Raw genomic sequence first — 16,237 nt, 5'->3', positions numbered from 1 at the left:
TCTGTGAACTCAAGAACAAGTTAGCTCAACAGCATATTTAGTCAACAGGAATTTTCTTAATAGGAATCCAAATTAATTTTATAGAGTTATTCAGTGTCTACATTTGCAATGTTGCAAACTTAAATTTTTCATAGTGGCTTTGAGTTCTTAAGCTATGCTTGTCACTCCATCACAGAAGTCTGACAGTCCCCATCAGGACTTGGACACTCTTATGATTTAGTCGTAGTGAAATAACATCTACCACTGAGTATTACGAATTCCATTGCGTTTGGCAAGACTGGCAGGAATTAAAGCATCTATACTATTGTCAAAGGGTGCAGCCAAGCAGAGACAAGGCTGAGAGTGTGATGATTGCTATAAAAACCCATCTCACAGTTTGTTTCCAGAGTCTGCACTAAGGAATAATTTTCAAGGATTAGAGTTTTCTCTGTTGTTCCTCCTCCCATTATTCTCCACATCTCCTTTTGGATGTTGGGAAAAGCTAAAAATAAACTTTCAGTGCAAGTATTTGCTCAAGAGAGTATCTGTTGACCACAAGAGAGCTGTTCAACACATTATGAAGTCTGTATACAGAGCTAGGTTAATACGAGCCCAGATATGGATATATTCTATCCATACTATTGTTAGATTTCCTAGTTAAAAATTAGGCTGACTAGTTTATTAAAAAATCCTCACTTTTAGTCTGAAAATGATTACTCTTTCAAAATAAAGGCATTCAAGGAGCAATTTGTCTGGCACCCATAAACACAGTATGAGTCCAAGTATTAGAACCACGTCCCCTCTTACATTTTAACCCTTCCTCTCCTCCTCCTCCACCCTACATTACATTTCTTTTTTTCATTCCTTAATTTTAACTTGAAGCAATGTAAGCCTCTATAAATCCATGGATTAAACCAGGGTACTTTTGCCATGAACCTTGGCAAAAATTCATAGTGCATGTAGTGGCTTATGACAGCAAGCTGCAATGTTGGGGCTTTTTGGCAGTAAAAGTTATCACCACTCTCAGGAAGCAAAAAGTAAAATTTGACAAGGTCAGAATAGGGTACATTAAAAAGTCTGGTTCAAATGTTTGCTTCATTACACGTAGCTGCTTTGTCTAAACCTGTCTTCCATCTTGCAAACAGAATACAGTATTTGATCTTTTAAGAATCAAATCAGATATCAATGTTCAAATTAAGAAGTAATTCATTCAAGCATAATCTGAAATAACTTTAATGCAGTCAGTGAAGCCCCACAAATTAGAATAACTGTTATAGCAAATTCATACTTAATGATTTTGTAATTGCTCTAGCTTAGTTACCTAACAAGTAAAATAATGTTGGCAGCTCTCTGAGAATTATTTTCTCTAAAATGTTACTGGATTTTTGTTTTATGCAATCTGACAGAAAGGCTCACAATATAGGTGTTAGTTCCTGATTTTTAATGACTATTCATTTTACATATTTTGGGGTTTCGTATAGATTTATATTTTCACCTCAAACAGCTCAATATTATTATTATTTTATTATTAATTTGTTCAGAGTTGTCAATTTGGGTTAAACCTTTTCAAGTCAATGCCCCAGGGTTCATACATGAATTTGTAAACTCAAGAGTGGATTTTCATAATGCATTATTGACAGCATTTGCATCTTCTGTGTAATTAATCGAGCTCATATAAAATGTAGGAATAAGGACCCCAGAGTACAAAATCTTACTTCCTTACCTTTTAAAATCTTTGTAATGACTTTCAGCAGACTACACATTTTTTTTTAGTCAATTTACATGTCATTATTTTTGCAGAAACTCTATATTAGATTTATAGAAACAACCATTCGGCTTGCCTGTCAATCCTCTGCTTGGGAAAAGAAACAACAATAAGTGATACATATCTGCCTTTCCATCCTGTATGTCCCTGACACATGTTCAAAACCCAAGAAGCAAGGCCCATGTTATATCAGTTTGGCACATTAAATTAAAAAAAAAAAAAAATCCAAAACTCCAGATTGGTCATTTTTGAGTCATGTACACATGAAAATTCTCAGTGGTCACTACCCCTTGAGAGGAAATAAGTTGCATTAATATGACATTATATATATCGTATACAGCAAACACTGTCAGCTTTAAATTGTCAGCAACCTAAAATACTCAAAATACCTACTTTATCTCATTTCAAAATTATGAAAGAAATTATAGATTCACCACAAACACCTCTTTGTCTTTACTATATAAGTACTTGAGACTCTTCAAAAATTTTAGACTACATGGATACTTAGATATCTTAGCTGGGAGAAGAAAAGGAGTTTGTCTCAGTTGCTGCGGTCCTCCTTATAAAAAAGTGAAATCTCAAGTTGGCAATTCAGAAATGTCCTTCTAAGTAGAAGGCAAACACCATATACCAGCAAGTTCTATCTCCTCTGAGATTTTTTTTATAGCATAGCCAGTTGCATGTCAGGAAGCTAAGCATTGCATGACTTCTTTCAAATGCAGACCCCTGTCTGCTCTTGAAAATTGGTTGAGTCTGAATTTACAACTTTGAGGCAGGTCACCTGCTACAGTGCCTGATTCTACAGAAATAAATTCAACAGTACAAGTGGCATTGCTAGCATTCCTCAAAAAATACCATGGCATATTTTCCCCCTCCCCACTGGGAGCCCAATCTGATGTGGCCTACTTCTATGACCTGCTCTTAAAGAAGAAAATAAGGCTGGATCTAGGCCATGTCCTCAAAGTTTGAAAAATCAGCAATACTATTTAGTAAAAAGCCAGCGTTCCTTAAGTAAAGATAAAAACTCACATTGCAATTAAAAATAATTAGCTAATGAAGAGGTAGGCTTACAGTATTCTTAAAACATTTGGAGGGCTTTACAGTCTTTAACAGATTTTAATATTAATAAAAGTAAACAAGTATATTTTCAGTAATGTGTTATTGTTGGTAACCTGATGTACAGATAGAAGTTACGATACAAGGGAAATGTCCTGCAGTCATCTGCAATAATTCAAAAGTACAGAACAGAAAACAGGCTGATGAAATTGAAACTTTTTTTTTTATATGGATAGATTATGAATTCCTGTAAAATAACCATATATATATATATATATATATGTATTTAAGTATAAATTCCATATATATATATATATATATACATACATATATACAACCTTCCTTTTTTCTCCCATATGGAAACTACAAGTCATGATCATTTTCTGTAGTCATGGTCACGTCACCACTGGATGAGGGCATTCATTTCCTTCATTCCCATGCCTACATCTTCTTCCATACATCATATCTCCATTTTCTTTTTTTTTTTTTTTTTTTTTTTTCTCCCTTTCATTGTCTGCAACAGAGGTCTAATCCACCAGTTTCAAAGCATACTGGATTGTACATAGAGAATTTCAGCCTGGGGCCGGTTTATGTACAAGAAGATTTGAAAAATATCTGGGAGACAAAGCAGCCACCATGCAGTGGGCTGCCAGTACACTGAAGTTGATGGCATTGTATTGAACAAAAAGTTCACATAGAATGAGAACACAATTTAGAACAAGATCCAAAAGAAAGATGACAATGAACAAAAACAGATGTGCTGGCTACAAGAAGGTAAACAATCATGAAATGAAAACTAGACAGTTTCACAGGTTAACTGTTATGCAACTTCATGGTTTCAAATAAACTGAAGCCTGTTATTCTATCTTTACCCTTCCATCCTCCATATACCTTTCATATCTGTCAAATAATGACCAGATACTTCCCCTTTATTATCCAGTGAGTCATTGTTATCATTAACATCACACTGTCTTCTTGCTGCACCAATTCTTTTCTCTCATTTCACGGTTCACGGCCAATTACTGTTTGTTCCGTTTCTTCTAATTTACTTTCTCATCATAGTCTTCTTTACTAGATGTATTCAGTAGTAAGGATTCATTACCTCTAAATGCTTGTAACAGCAATCCGAAGGAGTCTGCGGGTGTTACTATAATGGCCTATAAAAACTAAAGTGCAAAAAGAAAGAAGTATTTTTAAAAAGAGAAGAAATGCCTGTTCATCATTTCAACCTATATACTCCCATTTGTATTTCAGGTGATATTAGCTGTAGACTTCATTTGTAGCTGTATAATGAAACATTTCTCTCAGAAGCTTGCATGAATGTAGAAAGGCTGCTTTAAATAAATCAATTGTATGTTTGGGCTTAGCGTTTTTGTTATCTTGATCCCAAAGAAGAGAACTGGCACAGAGATAATTCATTCCATGAAATGATTGGATTTTTTTTTAATGTCCTGACATTTGGATATGAACTTGGAAACATCATTCTTAACAGATCTATGCATATTAAACCACAGCCAGCAAGCCTTACAGCCAGTTATGAACAACTGCGCACTAGATCTGATTCACCAATGCTGACAGTGAGATCTAGGGAACACAGATAACCCTAAAAGTCAACCAAAAAGCAAAACAGTGATCCACTCGGTCTGAACTGACAGATCTGACAAGCTTGCCTTCTCTTCTGTGCTATGGATACAGTGGCACAACACACGTGTGCTCATGTGTTCGTTTTTTTCCTTTTATATATATATATATATTTGCTTTAAATTAAAATGAAATCTCAACATAATGTTCTTTATGAAACATAAATTCAGAGCTTTAACCAGTACCATGCAGGGGCTGTAGAAGAGGCTGAATAGAGTGCTGCATAAGCTGTGCTGTAAGGAGCATTGCTATACAATTGAAATACTGCTAACATACTCCACTTCCCTGTCTGGACAGGATAAGAATTAACTGGCATTACTGCATCACATATTGTATTTTATTACTAACTTATATACCCAAAACAACAAAAGAAAGGGCTGAACGCTGCTCAGACCTGAGTTCAGTCTCAGTGTTCAAACTTCTTTCAGACTTTTACCACCCTAAATACAAGTGCAGGTATTGAATATGTTAATGTAACCGAACAGCAACAATTGTGTAGATTCCACTCCTAGAAAGGGCTACTGGGAAGGTGGTATATCAGAAAAAAAGGAGAAAATCCCACGATGCCTAGCTTTTATTCTCTGCTTTTTTTTTTTTTTTTTTTTTTTTTTTTTTTAATACTGCAGTGCAGCATAGTGGAAAAAAAAGAAAGCTTACTGAACTTTACAAAATCAGATTTCTGCTTGATATCAAAGGAAAAGTCTGCTATAGAGCAGCTTTGCACTTCCCAAAAAGCTCACTTGATGGTGAGAAATACCTAAAGCATGTTCACAAAATGGACTGAGGAAAAATAACTGACTTCTGAAATATGTTGGAGAGTTTGAAAGAGGGAAGGCATTGGCTGCTTACTGAAAAAATCTCTGTCTAGGCAGCTCTGTAGCAGCAGCCTGGCTGAGGGCAGAACAGACTGATAGCTATGCATCCACCTGGTGGCTGAAATAATTATATCACCAGAAGTATGTGAATTACAAAGGGCAGTACCATACAAATGTACCCTCCTACAATTCTATCAACACTTTTTTATAGATGTGTTACCTGAAGTGAAGGCCTGGCTTAATGCAAACACAACATTCATAATTACCAGCTGATGATTTCAAGAGACTTGTAAGAATCAACATTTCTGTAAATCCAGGACTCACCTCCCCTATTTCATCACTATCATTCCTCAGAATATTTCACATCTGTAATTCAGTAAAATAAGCAAAGTCTATGGAATTTATTCTTTCCTGTCAGCCATGGAGGGTATACAAAACATACATCTATAATGTACCATACTCTGTTTTCCCATCTTTTATAATGTTCTTTGAGAGTTAATAGACTTTCATGCTTCTTTATGTTGTAGTTTTGGGTAGACCTGTGCGGTGTCAAGAGTTGGACTTGATGATCCTTAAGGGTCCCTTCCAACTCAGGATATTCTATGGTTCTATGATTCTATGATTCTAGTCAGAACTGAATAGAGCTTCAAAGAAAAAATCAGAATCATCACAAGAATTAGTGCTAGAGTGGTTTAAGGGAGAAAAATCTGTCAAGATATGGAAGACCAAGCAGAAATATCAATAAAATAAGATAAAAACCTTAGCTACTCAACTGTGTGGTTCAGAGGGTTCTCAAACAATGCCTTTGTAGGTAATACATTGGACCTACTTCAAACTATATTTAGCACAGGCATGTTAAATGACTGATATTCTAAACCAGAGCCACCTTTTGCTTTTTTCTACAGTTTGGTCATAGATAGGAAGACAATATAAACTTTCTGCTTTAAAAGGTACAACACTGCTGCCCCTACAGTCTTGCTATTCGGTCCTAAGAAAACTGCAGCTGACACAATGCCATAAGTATACATTAGAGTTTCAAAAAAAACTCTGTCCTTAATTATCTCATCTCTTCATAGGATATGACAGAGCCATAATTTTTGTTTCCATTCTTTTCATACAAATGAACACATATAGATTTTGTGATACCTCTGATGAACCAGGCTACTTTCATGATACCTTTCACTTCAAAGAGTAATTGCAAATTAAGCAAAAGAAAGACATAAGGAATAAAAATGAACAAATGTGACATTATATTTCTGCAGTATTCCTATTAGTTAAAAATGCATTATGACCTCTGTTTACTCCTGCAAGCTGATTTAGCATTGTGTCAAAGTATTAATGTCAACTTCAATTTTCCAGTTCCAGATGAAATTTTGTTTATAGATCCTCTTGCAGAAATCCTCTAAAAGGAGACTTGGTAAACACGGATCATTAAAAAGGGGATCTTGGTGTCACATTTGGAGCAACAATGCAACAATAAAAGAAGTTAAGTGCCTGGCAAATTAAGGATTCACAGGAAAATTACTTCAACCAGTTATTACTTAAAAGACAAAGGTTTATCAAAATATAAACTCGAATAAAAGCAAATGTATCCTGTGCATCCCTATGACAGCTAGAACGTAAAATTCATACAAATTAGAGACACTAAGTAAGTTCATTTTTCTAAAGCTTGTCTGGTTCCCTTTAAGATTAAACAGTTTCCATGAATCCACACAGTTCTATTGGGAAAACATTCATGTGCCTGGAAATCTCAAACAGAAGCTATTTCAATTGTGCATTTATAGCATGTTACCACTGCTAAGCTTCTTCATAAATTATGCCAACTAATAACTTCATTCTTTGTGTCCAATGTGTCAATAAAATTATACTAGCGTAAGAGAAGATGATAACAGTTTGCAACTGTAGGAAAATTCATCTGAACACAGCATTAAAAGAACAGATGGTATGCCCATAACATGCCTTAACTCACTCACAAAATAGGATAACCTATGGATTCAGCTTGAACCTTTATAATATACCTGATAAAATAAACATAAAATATGATTCTTTTTTTTTTTTTCTTTTTTTTTTTTTTTAATGCAGGTAAGAAAGTGAACACAGAGAAAATTCCCCAGTCTTACTCAGACTCATTATTAAAACTGTTATAAGCAATATTTTCCAAAAACATTTGCAACAAACATAGTATCATAGAATCCTAGACTGGGTTGTCTTGGAAAGGACTTTAAAGATCATATAGTTCCAGCTCCCTGCCATGGGCAGGGACACCTGCCTGTAAGTGACTTTCTTGAGAGAAAGGAAAAAGGAAAGGGAGAAGGAGGAAGAAAGCTAGAGGAGAGAAGGGCATGTAAAGATATGCAGATTTCATGGATTTCACGTTACTACAGAAGCCTAGTAACCTTCTGCCTCGGTTTAGATGAATGACATAGCCAGTTCAGAACAGTGATTTAAGGTGGGAGCAAAGTTCCCAGTACTGATATTACTTTGTATTCTTTCCTTTTGTTGTTGCTGAGTTTATGATAGGTTGGTTTCTTTCTTTTTTTTTTTTTTTTTTTTGAGATGTTTCAGAACTGAATTAATGAAATATAGCAAGACTGTAATTAAATATTCAGTACTTCATCAAAGGTTTGTAACTTAAAATCAAATATGTCATGGGATTCATTTTATAGTGATAGCTACAAAACACAACATTTGCTATCTCTTAACTGGTCTGAGTTATGATTAAAATGGGTTCTAGCTGTAGCTAATGATTAAAACTTCTTCACATGTTTTCATAACAGATTGAAGTAACATTTAATTTCACAATGGGTATTTCACATATTTCTACATAGCAGAAAAATGAAAAGAAAAAAAAAAGGAAAATAAATAGAAGACCAGCAGTTTCTTTCAACTGCTAAGATTTCTTTCCTCATTTCTTAACCTCTTCCCCTCTCTCTCTCTCTTCCCCTACCACATTCCCACAGCTGCCAGCTTCATCCTAATCCCTTGCTTCCAGCAGCAACGTCGATCGCAAAATTCAGTACCATAACTACTGGAAGCACAGATGGGTTGTCATTCAATATAGGGAGGTAGCCATGATTTAAAGTTCCCACTTGCTAGCAGAATGTTTCCACACCATAATGTGAGAACGAAGAATTTTACCTTTCTCCTCACTGTACTACATTTCTGCTTGCTTTTTAACAGTGAATTTCACACTAAAATCACTCAAAACTTTAGATAAAACTATTCTAAGTAGATTTGCGTCTACATCGCAAAAAGAAACAAATCTTAACTCGTAATGGTACAAAACCAGCATCCCTTTACATTACAAGAAAAGTCAACAAGTTCAATATATATTACTTTTGTGTCTTTTTTTCTTTTCTTTTCTTTTTTCTTTTTCTTTTTCTTTTTTTTTTTTTTTTTTTCTGGTTTTCTGTGATTTTACATGTTCTTCATTAATTTCTAGAAAAATAATTTAAATTTTTATTCCATGGTTCTAAATATAACACGCGCACTAAGGTGAGTTATTTCCTTGGCAGACCAGATGGTTCATTTGGATATGACATGTAATTTATAAAGTTTTCTAAGCAATTGCAGAGGCTTATGCAGATACCACAATATATCTCCATGGACTTCATCCATGAAGGACAGGCTAGGGCTCACATAGAGACATAAACAGCTTGCTGTGAAATAATACACAAATGTAGTCAAGCATAAACCAGAAAACAATTCACAGATACAATTTTCTTCCAGTAGTAGAACTCTCAGTAGCTTCAATTAAAGACAAATGGCTGGAAAATCAAGACCAGAGCGGTGTATCACCAGCACACCACAAGTCCAATTCATTTAGATGCATATCCCTACTGCCTTAAAAAACTGAAGTGCAACTGTGATTTGAGCCTATTCTAAACCACAGTAGTCTGTTGCTCACTATCCCCAGTCAGGGTGTGAGTGTTATTCAAATGTGGTCATTAAAATACAGTATGTCACTTAAAAGTGAGAATTCATACAAGTGAAAAAAAAAAATATGTAGTGCCCAAGTTATAGCTGTGGTATCCAAGATTCAGCTGTAAGGAAATTTATCACATCATAGTCCAAATATAAATTTCTATCTAAGGATTATTTTATTTTTAAATAAAGCTATGTTATCAATGTTCTCAGCATTGCCAGAATAAGGAAATAAAGCATAGGATACAATGCAGTCCCTAAACAAGTTTGGTGATTCTCCTTTTTCTTTCACTTTGTGCAGTCTCTCTCACAGTCACACATGAGTAAATACCACCGATTCTGAATAAATTTTTCACAAATAACTACAAAAAGTACAAGGTAAAAAAAAAAAAAAAAATCAGATGCAATGCGTATGGGAACATCAAAGTTTTCAACACTTAAATATTTCTCTCCAAAAATTAACATAAAAAATTCTTCCCAGTACTTTATGCATACAGTTTCTTAGTGCTCTAGAAAGTTTGTGATTTTTTTGACTACATGGCATTTGAACCCTCAGCTTTGCTCAAAAAGAGATTTCAGATTCCTTTTCTTCTGCTTTCTACTGTAAGACCTCTCATAATAACAGCAATCCTTCCTGGAAACAATAACACTAAAAGCACAGGCCTGACAGCTCTGCAAGAGTAGGTGCCTGTCATATGCAACATGACAGTCAGATATTCATCTATCCACCCATCCATAACGACACAGCCTAAAATCACTATTTTTAAGTCATTTGGTGTTAAGATTTCTTATGCAACGGAAACAATTTTTAAAAAATTAGTGAAATGTGATTTAAAACAGAATTCTTTACAGCACACACCTATTCCCAAATCCATTTGAAATCCAGAGCTCCAATGAAAAGGCATTCTCCCTTCTGCTTTTGTGAGCATGCGATTTGTTTTTACCTCCCTTCTTTGTAACTACAGGCATGAACAGAGCTAAAGTAATTTTATATTAAGTTGGCATGCTTTAGGAGCCTTGATTGTCTCCTTCAAAGTCACAGTGGAAAGTAAAATGTAATTTAATAGCTACATTGTTCAATATTAATACTAGAGCATAGTGGGTTTGACCTCAACCGTTTGTCCATAAAATAGGTCCTGGCACTGGTGAAAGGGCACAGGGTCACCTTTACAATCCAAGAAAAATGTCATACCTAAGGAGGAGAGTTATGCAGCATACAAAGCCCCTCAGCTTTAATTATTTTAATTTTAATAACAGTCTGTACATAGAAATGAACTTTGAGGCTTTTATAAATGCAAGCAAATGGTAGCAAAGTGTGTGTGTGCACTTGTCTCTTAAGAAATCTAGATACCTGTATTTGCATTAATTTTGAAAATAACAAAAAAAAAAAAAAAAAAAAAAAAGTGAGAGAGAGAGAATGAGAAAGGACCATCTGAGCTGGGAAGGATCAGACAAAGAAAGAAGGAAAGACTAGAATTATTGTACAAGATATTGTCGTTCCAGGACTTTCCCAAGCATTTGGCAAATGCACAATGATTATGATTCCCTGCTCAGGGAACCATATAGCCTAAAGCCATTATAGATTTGGTTTTCACAGCATGGTGTCCCAACAAGCTCTGATGAACTAATAAAATCTGCCTATGCTTTTTCTTAAAAGATGTTACCTATGGGCAGCTGTGAGGGCCAGGAAGGAGAGACTGAAAGGTTTATGCTAATCAGAACTCACTTTAATCCTTAACACCCTTAAGTAATGATTTACATGAAATCCTCTCTCTAATAATTTAATTCTAAGCCAAGAAGAACAAATTCTGACCCACTGTGTTCATGAGAAAGACTTAATCCATATGAAGATCAAGATTTGTAATACCTACAAAATGCTAACCAAGTTACGGTATGAAACAGCAAAACTTCTATTACTTATCATTTTTCAACAGAATTTGACATCAGTCAGTTTGTGGACTCTTACTTTAAGATCTTTACCAATCTAGTACATATTGAAGGGAACCTACCAAAACCATTGGTTTCAGTAGTCCGTAGAGTCTGAAGAAGTGCTGATCTACAGGTTCATATTTCTTTCACAATGGCACTAAAACACTCTTTGAAGAAATTATCCTATTCCCACAGTCAGTATGGCATCAGCAGGGGGTAGTGCTATAAGAACCCATGGAGCCCTAAGAAGTGAGTTCTGAGGAGAATCCAGCACCGGCACACAAACCAAGCACAGGTACCTCAGAAATGTAACAGAACACATTTCGTATGTTTGAAGCTTTCTTTTCTTACTTCAGCCAAACGATCCCCTGTAAAATATTTAAGTGACAATTCTCAAGTGAATGCTTAAGCAAGGGACTGGAGCTTCACTTTTCTTGGATGAACCATGATTTAAATATAAGTGGGGAAAAATAATGATGCCTGATTGACTTTATGAATTAAACTACTAGGAACATCTGCAGAACAGAGACTTTAGAGCTAGTTTGTGGATGACCTTCTATGTGAAGGCGGGGTGCAGGTCACAGTATACAGCTAAACAATACACACACACAACTATAATTCTGGCCCTTCTGTTTCCACTAGGAAGCATCTGAAAACTAGAAACAAACAAACAAATCATTAAACCAGCAACCCCAGTGGTTACCTAGAATATGAAGCCATGGTTAAACTGCACTTAATGTAATGATATTCTGGTGATTATACTACTATAAAGATCAATAAAAGTCATACTGCAGTAAACAACCCTGGTATTAGTTAGAACAGAAATGGATATGAGGATAACATCTGTACTAGAGGTGGATGAGAATTCTTTGTCTAAAAATTGTCAATTAACTAAAACATTTTGTGGAAAAGAGATGCTTCAGCAAAATTCTTATTTAAGAGAAATACAGAAATCACCATACATATATATATATCCAAATAGCTTACACTGATTTTTCAAAACACTATTTTTGGTTAGAATTTTCTCTCATAACCAAGCATTTGAATTTATAATATAAAATAAGCATCAAAACTAAAATAAGCTTTCCCAAATTATCTGAATCTGAATTAAATGCTTTAATTGTCCTGACCACATCTTTTCATATTTTAAGTTCATTAATAATTTCAAGAGTACAAATTTCATTACAATAAAAATTAATTTAAATTTGTAGGGTTTATAGGAAAACAATTTCCTACCCTACTGTAAATAAATTGTTTTTATTAAAAATTAAAAACAGCTTGATCTAAGCAGTATACAAAATCCTGTTTTTATTCTCTTCATCAAATGCATCAGTGAATAAGAACTCTATCTCCACAATCATGCCTTTTGTGGAATAAAGGTTACATGCAGAGGGGAAAATTGTTGCAAATGTAGAATAGCCTCATTTCCAGCAGGTGAGCTGCCTGTAGAGTATCTTGTACACAAAAAGCCTTCTAAATTGATTATCTTTGCATTTGTGTAAAATGCACAATCACTGGAGGGAGGGGGGGAGGGGAGGGTAATATATAAATAATAATAAAAAACAGACTAAGCATAGAGCAGTTGGCGGGAAATTTTATTTCCAAATCCAACATATTTGGTATGCAGGTCTTTGGAACACACGTATTAGCTGGCATTTATATTGGAAATCAGGAGTGTATTCTGGATACAAGCATAATCTTTTACATTATGTCAGAGCTCAGAATATTTATTTTGTACAGCCCAATAAATAAATAAATAAATTGAGCAGGCAGGATTTCATTTTTAAGGGGTAGGAATTAAGGTAAGGTTAGAAACTGCATATTGTCAGATAGTGCTGTAGCAAGTAATATTCATGTACTGGACTGGGGGAATGCAATACCAGGTATACTCCACCCATTTTGAGATCTGAAATTTTCCATTCTTTGTCATGGTTACAAACAGCACAGGTATAGTGCACCGACAGGTGTGTCTACATCCTGTGCAGTACATACCCATAAAATTATTGCCTGAAAGCCAGCAACCTCAATGGAACTGCAAGACAGCATTCATACTGCTCAGATAATGTTTCCTAGACTGTGTATACAGCACTCAGTTTTCCAAAGCTCCCATGTAATTTCTTTGTGTGTGTTGTTGTGTGTTGTAGCTATCTTATAACCAACTTGTAAATGCAAACAATAAAAACAAGCCAAAAAAAAGACCTCCATGTGACTGGTATTTGAACCAAATCAACTCTTCATTTAAACAAGGTGCTCACTGATGTTAGGTGAACAAGGACTCCAGAAATTATCTTGAAACTGCCTTTCAGTAGCTATTGATTACTCTTATTAAATAAACTCCAAAATTCATTTTACAGCAGCCAGGGATGATATAAACAGTTGAAATTCATTAATAATAGATTTAGGAAATCAGAGGAAATCAACCACTGGTGTATGTGTGTGTAAGGAATTAATTTGTCCCATTCTGATTTCAATACCATTCTTTATCCTTAAAGATATACAAATTTCAGCCCTGGAATAAGTGTTATTTCATATTCCTTTTTTTCTAGAGAGTTAAAATTCAAATGTAAAAAATTACATAACTATCATTACTTTTCAATACTTGAGATCTTAATGTAAAATATATATAACTAACCTTACATTCAGGTGTACCTAAATGTGAAAGGGAAGCATTAAGGCTCCATTGATTGTGAAGCACATCAATACCTCTGTTATGAGAACAATTTTACCAACACTATCATACAAGCTTCATAGACAGACTGAATGCAGTGTAAGTGGAATTACAAGTCCAAGAAAAATAAAAACTTTACATTTTCTTCAGTTTTCCCCTTCAGGCATTTTAAAAGTCAATTTTTTGGAAAAAAAAAAAGTATATATATATATATACATATTTATATATATACATATACACACTGCATATTTATTCAACCTATGAAGTCTGAATTTATTTAATTTGAGATTTTAAAAGCAAAAACAGTAAGGGATGCTTCAGCACATTTTGTTTGATCTGAATTCTGTTTCAGATACTATCATGCAACATTTAATACAAATATAGAAATACAGTTGAAATAAATCAACAGTTCCTGATTACTTTTGCATCTCCAGCCCAAATGACCAGATATTCATTTACAGATAGCTCATACAAAAAAGTCCTTAGCACAAGTGCAGAGTAAGGCTTTGGCAAACAAACAAACAAACAAACCTGCTTTGCACACTTCCATATGCAATTACTATTACTGATCTGAGCTGAAGGCAGTTACATGATTTATCTACACATTTCTCTCTTGTGTCAGTCTTAATTAACAAAACCCAGGAGCACTGATTGCATTTGATTTCCATTGGAAACATCAACTGACCAAGTCCGTTTGTGTCAAGGAGCTGCATAATTATCCCAGAACTGTAGCAGAACATATAAGCTTTAAGTTCCAGCAGGACAACAGGCAACTGGCACATCCACGTACCTACATTAGCTGTGGTCACTACAGCTTACATTAAGTGCTTTTCCTCTTAAATACACATTCCTGCCAAAGATGGTCTACAATTTATTTGCCTAGAATTCATGTTGCCCACATATATACATGTAAGCTATTGCATTGATACTTCAAAATCCCAGAGAGATAAAAAGATAGAATGACAATAGAAACAAGTACACCTTGCAAGTGCAGCAAACCACAGAATAATTATTATTTATTCTCATTCAGGCTTGCAAGGCTTGACTATGCAAACACAAGAGTAGATATTTGTTCATAATGGTTCTGCATGAGCTGCTGTGAAATAGGCTCTAGAGAAAGAGCAGTGAAACTGAAGTGCTATAAGAAAATCTCAGGTACTGTATAATTTATGTCTGCAAAGCTACCACATATTAATGGCTAGTACTGAACAGTACAGAACTATCAACTCTCTCCTGAATATTTCACCGGGGATGTCCACCTCAGAGTTCTTACCAAATTTGGGGCAATTGTGTTAAATTCATTTATAAAGTAAACTCTGTGAAATACATTTCAGAAGATTCACTCTGCCTCATTGTCTATAATAATAATAATAAATAGACAGTACTGTGCAAAACTGAGTCAAAAAGCATTAGTCACACCAATGGGTAGTACCCTTCTGCTTGGCTGATAAACATGCAGCTACTTGTCAGCTGAAAAGAAACTATTTATCCTACGGTTTTTGTTACTTGTTTCACTTCCATGAAATAAAATAATCAAAGAAATTAAGCTTATCAGATGCAACTGAAAACAAAAGCCATGGTAGCCACTTAGCCTAGAAAATTTTCAGAAGTAAGCACAGGTCTTTGTGGGAGTCCACAGTAATCATTGCCAATCTGTTTTTTGATTTTTTTTTTTTTTCCCCATTGTTAAGCTTCAATTACCACCTCAGAAAAATGCAATTGATTGCAAGGTCTTCATCAGGGCAGACTGCCCCTTCTAATGTAACTGTAACACTAACCAACATAATAATTTCTAGTAGACAATTCCTTCTGGCCTCTACATAGAGCCGACAATGGCTACTAAACTAACACACCTTTTTGCTCAGTGAGCATCAATTAAAAACCACCTCTTAGCAATTTATAAAATAAAGAAGCTGTATTATGTCAAAACATTATCATGACATTAGAGTTGAAACTATCTAGCTTTACTATAGTTTTATTATAATGAAACACAAACGTAGATGCAATACAATTGCAAGAATATGGACTCCAGCATAATAGGAAGATCTAACAGGGTTAAAATATTGTTTCATTCTTATGAAACCATAAGAATGGAATATGTATTATGGACTCTGACTGCTTATATTTAAGATTCTTGTAGATCATAAAATAAGCAAACAACTAGCAAATTCCCACTGCAATCATATACATGGGAATTTGAGGGCCAAATATAGTCAGAAACATTATGTTTCTACTTCTACCTGCAGCAGGAAAAGGGAGTTTTCTATGGTGCTGAACAAGCCTGTATAAAAGACCTGCAGCAAAAACAGTATTGCTGATTAATGTCCTACTAAAAACATATTTTTCAGAGAACTGTTACTGACACAAGCCTGCTCTTATCAAGAAACAGCCTCAAAGCACAATGAGAAGAAAATGAACACTTCTGGAAAAGTGAAGTAGTCCATCCTGTTTGTTGTGAAG

This window comes from Aythya fuligula, chromosome 8 (genome assembly GCF_009819795.1).
Source record: "Aythya fuligula isolate bAytFul2 chromosome 8, bAytFul2.pri, whole genome shotgun sequence".
In the NCBI taxonomy this organism is placed as follows: domain Eukaryota; kingdom Metazoa; phylum Chordata; class Aves; order Anseriformes; family Anatidae; genus Aythya; species Aythya fuligula.
This window is presented reverse-complemented; position numbering follows the sequence as displayed.